This window comes from Bidens hawaiensis, unplaced genomic scaffold, assembly GCF_021521415.1.
Source record: "Bidens hawaiensis isolate Kalapana, Puna unplaced genomic scaffold, B.hawaiensis_p1.1 tig00002671_1, whole genome shotgun sequence".
Lineage (NCBI taxonomy): Eukaryota > Viridiplantae > Streptophyta > Magnoliopsida > Asterales > Asteraceae > Bidens > Bidens hawaiensis.
In genome coordinates this window covers 1,162,875-1,169,263 of record NW_027491145.1, presented here as the reverse complement: position 1 = coordinate 1,169,263, position 6,389 = coordinate 1,162,875, and positions in this window count along the sequence as shown.

Below are 6,389 nucleotides of genomic sequence, written 5' to 3'. Positions count from 1 at the left end.
TTTTTGCATATCTGTTCATTTGTATAGCCAAATATAATGTCATCCACATACACTTGCAGCAGCAGCAGATCCTTGTTTCTTCTTTTGTGGAATAAAGTCTTGTCAATTGCTCCTCTGCAGAAACTATTTTCCAACAGATGATTTGACAGCTCATCATACCATGCTCTTGGTGATTGATGTAGTCCATACAATGCTTTGCTGAGCTTGTAAACTTTGTTGGGATGCATTGGATCTTCAAATCCAGGAGGTTGTGTGACATAGTCTTCTTCATCAATCTTTCCATTTAAAAATGCAGATTTTATCAAGTTGATAAACTTTAATGTTCATTGATGCTGCATATGCAAGAAAGATCCTGATAGCCTCTAGCCGTGCAACTGGAGCAAAAACTTATTAAAAATGCACTCCTTCTTCCTGTAAGCATCCTAGGGCCACCAGTCTCGCTTTGTTCTTGATTACAATTCCTCTTTCATCTTTCTTGTTTCTGAAAACCCAGTTTGTACCAATAGCATACTTGCCTCTAGGCTTGTCAACCAAGTCTCATACATGTAAGTGTCTGAATTGGGCTAATTCCTCCTGCATAGCTTCTACCCAGCTGTTGTCTTTCAAAGCTTGATTAATGTTCTTTGGTTCAACTTGGGATAAGAAGCAGGCATGCAGGAAGATGTTTGCCTTTTTAGAAGAACTTCTTGTCACTCTTTCATGCAAGTCTCTTATTATGTTTTCTGCAGGGTTGTTCCTTTCAACATAGGTGGTCTACACACTTGTTGTGCAGACACTTCTGTCTCTATATTTGTCATGTTTAACTCAGCAGATTCATCTTCAATTCTCACTTGAGATTCTTCATTTGCTTGAACTTGATTGATCTCTGATGATGATGTTTCATTTGACCCAAATTATAGAGAGTCAAACAAAGACTAGAACCTATCTTCAAATTGATTCATTCTTTCAGTCTAAACAGGTTATTGACTTTGAATGGGTTCACTCTCTACTTCACTTGGTCCTTCATTAGAGACTTCCACTACATCATCTTTATATCAACTTCAGCAGTCTGATGGTTATATTCTTTCAAAGTTAAATTCATTTTATTCTGGAGTAACAGATGACCATAGCTTGTCCATATCAACTTGTCTTTGTCTTCCTTTATCTTCAAAGCTAGTTCTGTACTTGCTATCATTCATATCTTCATTGTAGATTTTAAAAGATTTAATCATCTTTTCCAAGTCAAACAGCCACTTGGGTCCTTCAACATTGTTAAAATGGTTTTCATTGAATATTATATCTGAAGACTCAATGACCAATATGTGCTCCTTCACATAGACTCTATAAGCCTTTGAATGAGATGAGTAGCCCACAAAGAAACATTCCAGTGATTTTGACTTGAATTTGTTTAAATAGTCCTTTGTATTCAAGAGTGAGCATGTACATCCAAAAGGCTTCAAGAACTTCACATAAGGCTTTCTTTTGAAGATAACTTCATATGGAGTCTTGTTTTGAACCTTGTTCAGTAGAACCCTATTCTGCACATAACATGCAGTGTGGATTGCTTCTACCCAAAAAGTGACGGGCAAATTTGCATCAGCAATCATGGTCCTTGCAGCTTCAATCAGTGTTTTGTTCCTTCTTTCTGCACATAACAACTATGTTGTTGAATGATTCCCTTAGAAGTGCTGAATTCATTCATAATTCCATTCTTGAATTCTGTCCCATTGTCACTTCTAATGATCTTTACTTTCCTTTCAAGCTGATTTTCCACTTTTAGCACATAGGATCTAATCAAATCTGAGGTTTCATCTTTGCTTCCCATAAAGTATACCCATGTAAACCTTGAATAATCATCAGTGATCACCAGGCAGTATCTTTTCATTCCAATACTTGGAACACTTACAGGACCAAATAGATCCATGTGTAACAGTTCCAAGACCTCATCAATAGTGTTTATCATCTTGCTCTTGTGTAAGGATTTGTGTTGTTTCCCTTTTAGGCAGGATGTGCATTTTTCTTCCAACTTGAACTCTCTAGTGGGAAGGACAACAACATGTTCACCCTTCACCAGCTTGTTCATGTTCTTCAAATTTACAAGACACATGAAGCCATAGTTTAGTCTCATTCTCAGTGGCTTTGGAAACAAAGCATGAACCACCTCTTGATGTAGCAGTATTCATTCTTAGCTCATAGAGATTGCCATTTCTTGGAGCCATCATCATGATCATTTCAGTTGGAATCACAAACTCAGGCTTCAAAATCGAGCAGTGTTCATCATTGAAGGCTACCTTGTATCCTTTATCACATACATGAGAAATGCTGAGTAGGTTGTATTGTAGTCCTTCAACATGCAGCACATTCTCAAATGATACTTTGCCATTTGTGAGTGTTCCTCTTCCAACAATCTTCCCTCCATTTTCATCACTCCCAAAGGCAAGTGGCCCTTCATATTTTCTTTCATAGTTGATTAAAACACTCTTATCACAGGTCATGTGCCTGGAACATCCACTGTCCATATACCATAAGTCATTTCTGTTCAAGGATTGTTCCTGCACATACAAACAAAACATAATTAGTTTGTTTCTGAGTTACAAACTTCATCAGTTTGTAATTCAGTGTCAGTTGAAGATTTATCAAGAATTGGAGCTGGAATTGGAAGTGGGTCTTCATACACAACTTCACATTCTTCATCTGAGTCTGAATCTGACCCAGCTTTCACAGCCTGTGACTTAATCAAATCTTCAGTTTGCTCAATCACATAGTTTTTCTTTTCTGTCAACTACTTCTTAGTCTTCCATTGGAACCCTCTTGGTTCATAACCCTGCTTCATTAAGAATTTCTCATCTCCATTAAGAACACCAGGTCTGATATTTCCTTTTCCTTTGTCACTTGACCTTCTATTCTTTGCAGGTTTGCTTGATATTTTCTCTTCATTCTTGATTTTCAAGACTTGTTTCAGTCTCTTTTCTAGCACTGACCTTTTCTCTTCATCATCTGAGCTCCCTTTTTCTTCATTTAAGTACCTTTGATACATTTTCTTGTATCCCTTCATATCAAAACCACACACCACATCAGGAACAACAAACTCTTCCTCTTCAATCCAGCAAGAGTCAGTGTGATTACCATAGGTATCACACTTCTTGCACCAGACCTTTGCGTAACTCCCCATGTCTTCAAGAAATTGCTTGTCAATAATTTTGTCACTGGGTTTGGGGAAGTCAAAGCCTAGGGAGGTTTTAGGACACAAAGAGATGCTAAAATCCATCTTGATTGGTTTGTTCAGGTCAGGCTCCAGATGATATTTTTCTTTCACAAACACTACTAGTATCAACTTAGATGAGGTTCTAGAATAGCTTCCCTTTTCTTCTCTAGCAGATCTTCTCATTGAAACATATTCCACATCTTCAATGTCAAATAGTTCATGATTTGAGAAAACTAGATAGATTGGAGGATGTGACTGATCATAAGAAGGTTTCACAGATTCTTCTGTTCTTTTCTTGATTTCAAGCTGCGATCTTGCACAGATGTCAAACACTACATGTTCTCTTCTCATATTCTCGTAATGCTTTTTCATCTTTGGAGTCATCTTTGGTAGAAGAGGAATCTTATTACTTTTCCTTTTGCTTGATCCTTTCTTCTTCTTGCCCTTAGATGACTTAGAGCTTCCACAGCTGCAGTTACTGTCTTCACTGGATTACTCACTCCACTTCTTTTTCTATCCTTCCATCTTTTCAGTCTTCTCAGTCTCTGGTTCCTCACTCTGCTTCACTGCAAACTCTCCATTTTTGTCCACAAACACATCAGCATATTGCTTCACAAACTCAGCCTTATCATCAAAGGCATTCTTGCATTGCTTAAGATATTCATTTCTGCCCTCCTTGTCTACTTTCAGTGGGTAGCTATCACAAAAAGGTGGTGGCACCTTTTTATACTTCTCCTCCTCAGTCATTTTATCAACATAACCCATTATATTTCATGTAGAAACAAGGTTCTTCAAGAATTTCATTTGAATTATTAATTCAGCATTCTTCATTTTCTCTTCTGCATACCTATCCTTCAACCCTTCAATTTCAATTGTCATTCTTGATTGGGTTTGGTATGCCATAATACAATCCTCTTCAAGCCCCTTGATTTGACTTTCATAAGTTGCTTCACTTGCTTTATAGACATTCAAGAAGGCTTCCTTTCTCCCACACTCAGTTTTCCACTTTCCAATCTCCTAATTTAGTTTTTCAATAGTAATAAGAAGATCAGAAATTGAAATATCAGATTGTACCTGAGCATTTGAAGATTCAGCCTTTTCATGCACTTTGGCCATAAATGCAACATTTGCCTTCTCAATTTCAACTGCATGATTGCTCCAATTAAATTCCCCATCCTATGGCACCCTGGTTACAGCAACATTTCCTTGGTCTCTCTGCTGGTTGACATTGTTTTGATTAGATCTGTTCTGATTTGTGTGAACCTGCATTTGATTGTTTCTTTGAGGTTGAAATGTTTGTTGAGGGGGTCTTTTGGATTTTGATAGGGGTTTTGGTTGGTGATCTGATTTCTTTGATGCTGGAAATTCTGATTCTGGTTCCGGTAGAATTGATTTTGGTTCACTTGATTGCCAGATTGCATTGGCATGTTACATTCTCTAGCAAAATGTCCAGGTTGTTGACAGTTATAACAGATGGCCTTTGATTTGTCAAATCTAATTCTTTCATTTGGTCCATTGAAACTTGTGCTACCTATCCTGTTATACAACCTTTACTCCTCACTGCTAGCATAGCTGCTTGCCACTTTATGTCCATGTCCTCTAAATCATCAGCATATATTTGTTCTAGATCTTCTTGTACAATGCTTGTGTTTATCAGATTCTTGGCCACAAAGGCATGATATGACTCAGTAAACATGGAGAACAAGGCTTGGTAGTCTGTTCCTTGATTTGGGTTGTGTGTATGAATGTTGGCTGCCCATTTGCTGTAGAGGGACTGTCATTTAAAATCAACTGAACATTGAATTGTGATTGGCCACTGCAAGTTGAATTTGTTTATGATGGTTCCTCAATAATAGGCTGCTGGTTCTTGATTAAGAGGTTGCCCGCTGGTGCTACGAGAGCATTGTTCACTTGAAAACTTGGCTTGTCCTCTCGAATCATATGATTTTCAATCATCTCATGTTCTTTAGCCTCGAGAAAGGCAATCACATCATCCAACTTAAAGTTGGGAAAACTAGCTTTTTCTTTGATAAACTTGCTGGCAGTGTACCATTCACCGGACAAAGATGATAAAAGTTTTTTGTTCAGCTCAAAGTTAGAGATCTGCAAATCAGTCGTTCTTATGTCGTTCACAATCGTCATAAACCTCTGCAACAATGATTTCAATCTTTCCCCGTCCTTAAACTTGAACCTGTCTAGTTGTTGCTTCAGTATATCTTTCTTGATGTCTCTTAATTCAGTATTCCCTTCAAACATTTCGATAACTGCATCATACATACCCTTTGCGGTCTTGTGATGATTGACAGTTGTCAAAATTTCCCAAGAAAGCCCTAACTTCAGCATAAACAAAGCTTTATCATATCGTTGCTTCATTTTTAGCTCAACGGTGGTAGTGTTGTTTGGAGCTATTAAAGGAACGTAGTTTCCTTCAGTGATGGAGGTCCAGAGCTCTGGATTGTTGTAGTTCATAGCTGCTTCTAAGAGCACCTTCCATTTGATGAAGTTTTCTTGTCCTAGCAGTCTTGAAATCTTGTTGGTAGAGACTTCTTGGTCTTCCAATTCATCAAATCTGGAATTTGTAGTAGTGAAAACAGAGTAAAGCTTCAAGCTTTTTCACAAACCTTCTGTCCCGTGGCCTTCAGCGAGCTTACTCAAGCTCTAATACCACTTGTCAGGACAATGAATCGGGTGAAATCTCAAAAGGTTGACAAGAACACACCGACTCTATTTACCCAAAGGCCTATTAAATATCCCGGCAGAATCAGGATATCTAACAAGTGGGAACGAAGGAGTGAAAAATAACAAACACGAAATGATAAAGAATAATCAGTAAGAACGCATTCAAAGACAAAGATTCACTGTATTTAATATATCATTAATGGAACAGTGAAAGGAATGTCTAGGGTTTCGTGTGTGACGGCGGCGACGGCTGTACGAGGAAACAAATAGAATATTCTTTTTGGAATGCTTCTCGTATAGTGCGCCTTTATCCGTGTGTAAATCCGTGCCCTAAATGGAAACCTAGGACCCTATTTATAAACCCTGACATTCCTTCTAGAAGTTCCTAATCATTACATAATGAAATACAAAATAATACAAGTGTTGAGTCCTCGAGCAAGGTAACAATCTTGCTCGAGCAAACTCACTGTGCTAGGTATGCTCGTTGACTGTCCTAGAGCATACTTTACTTAGAATATCTTCTGTG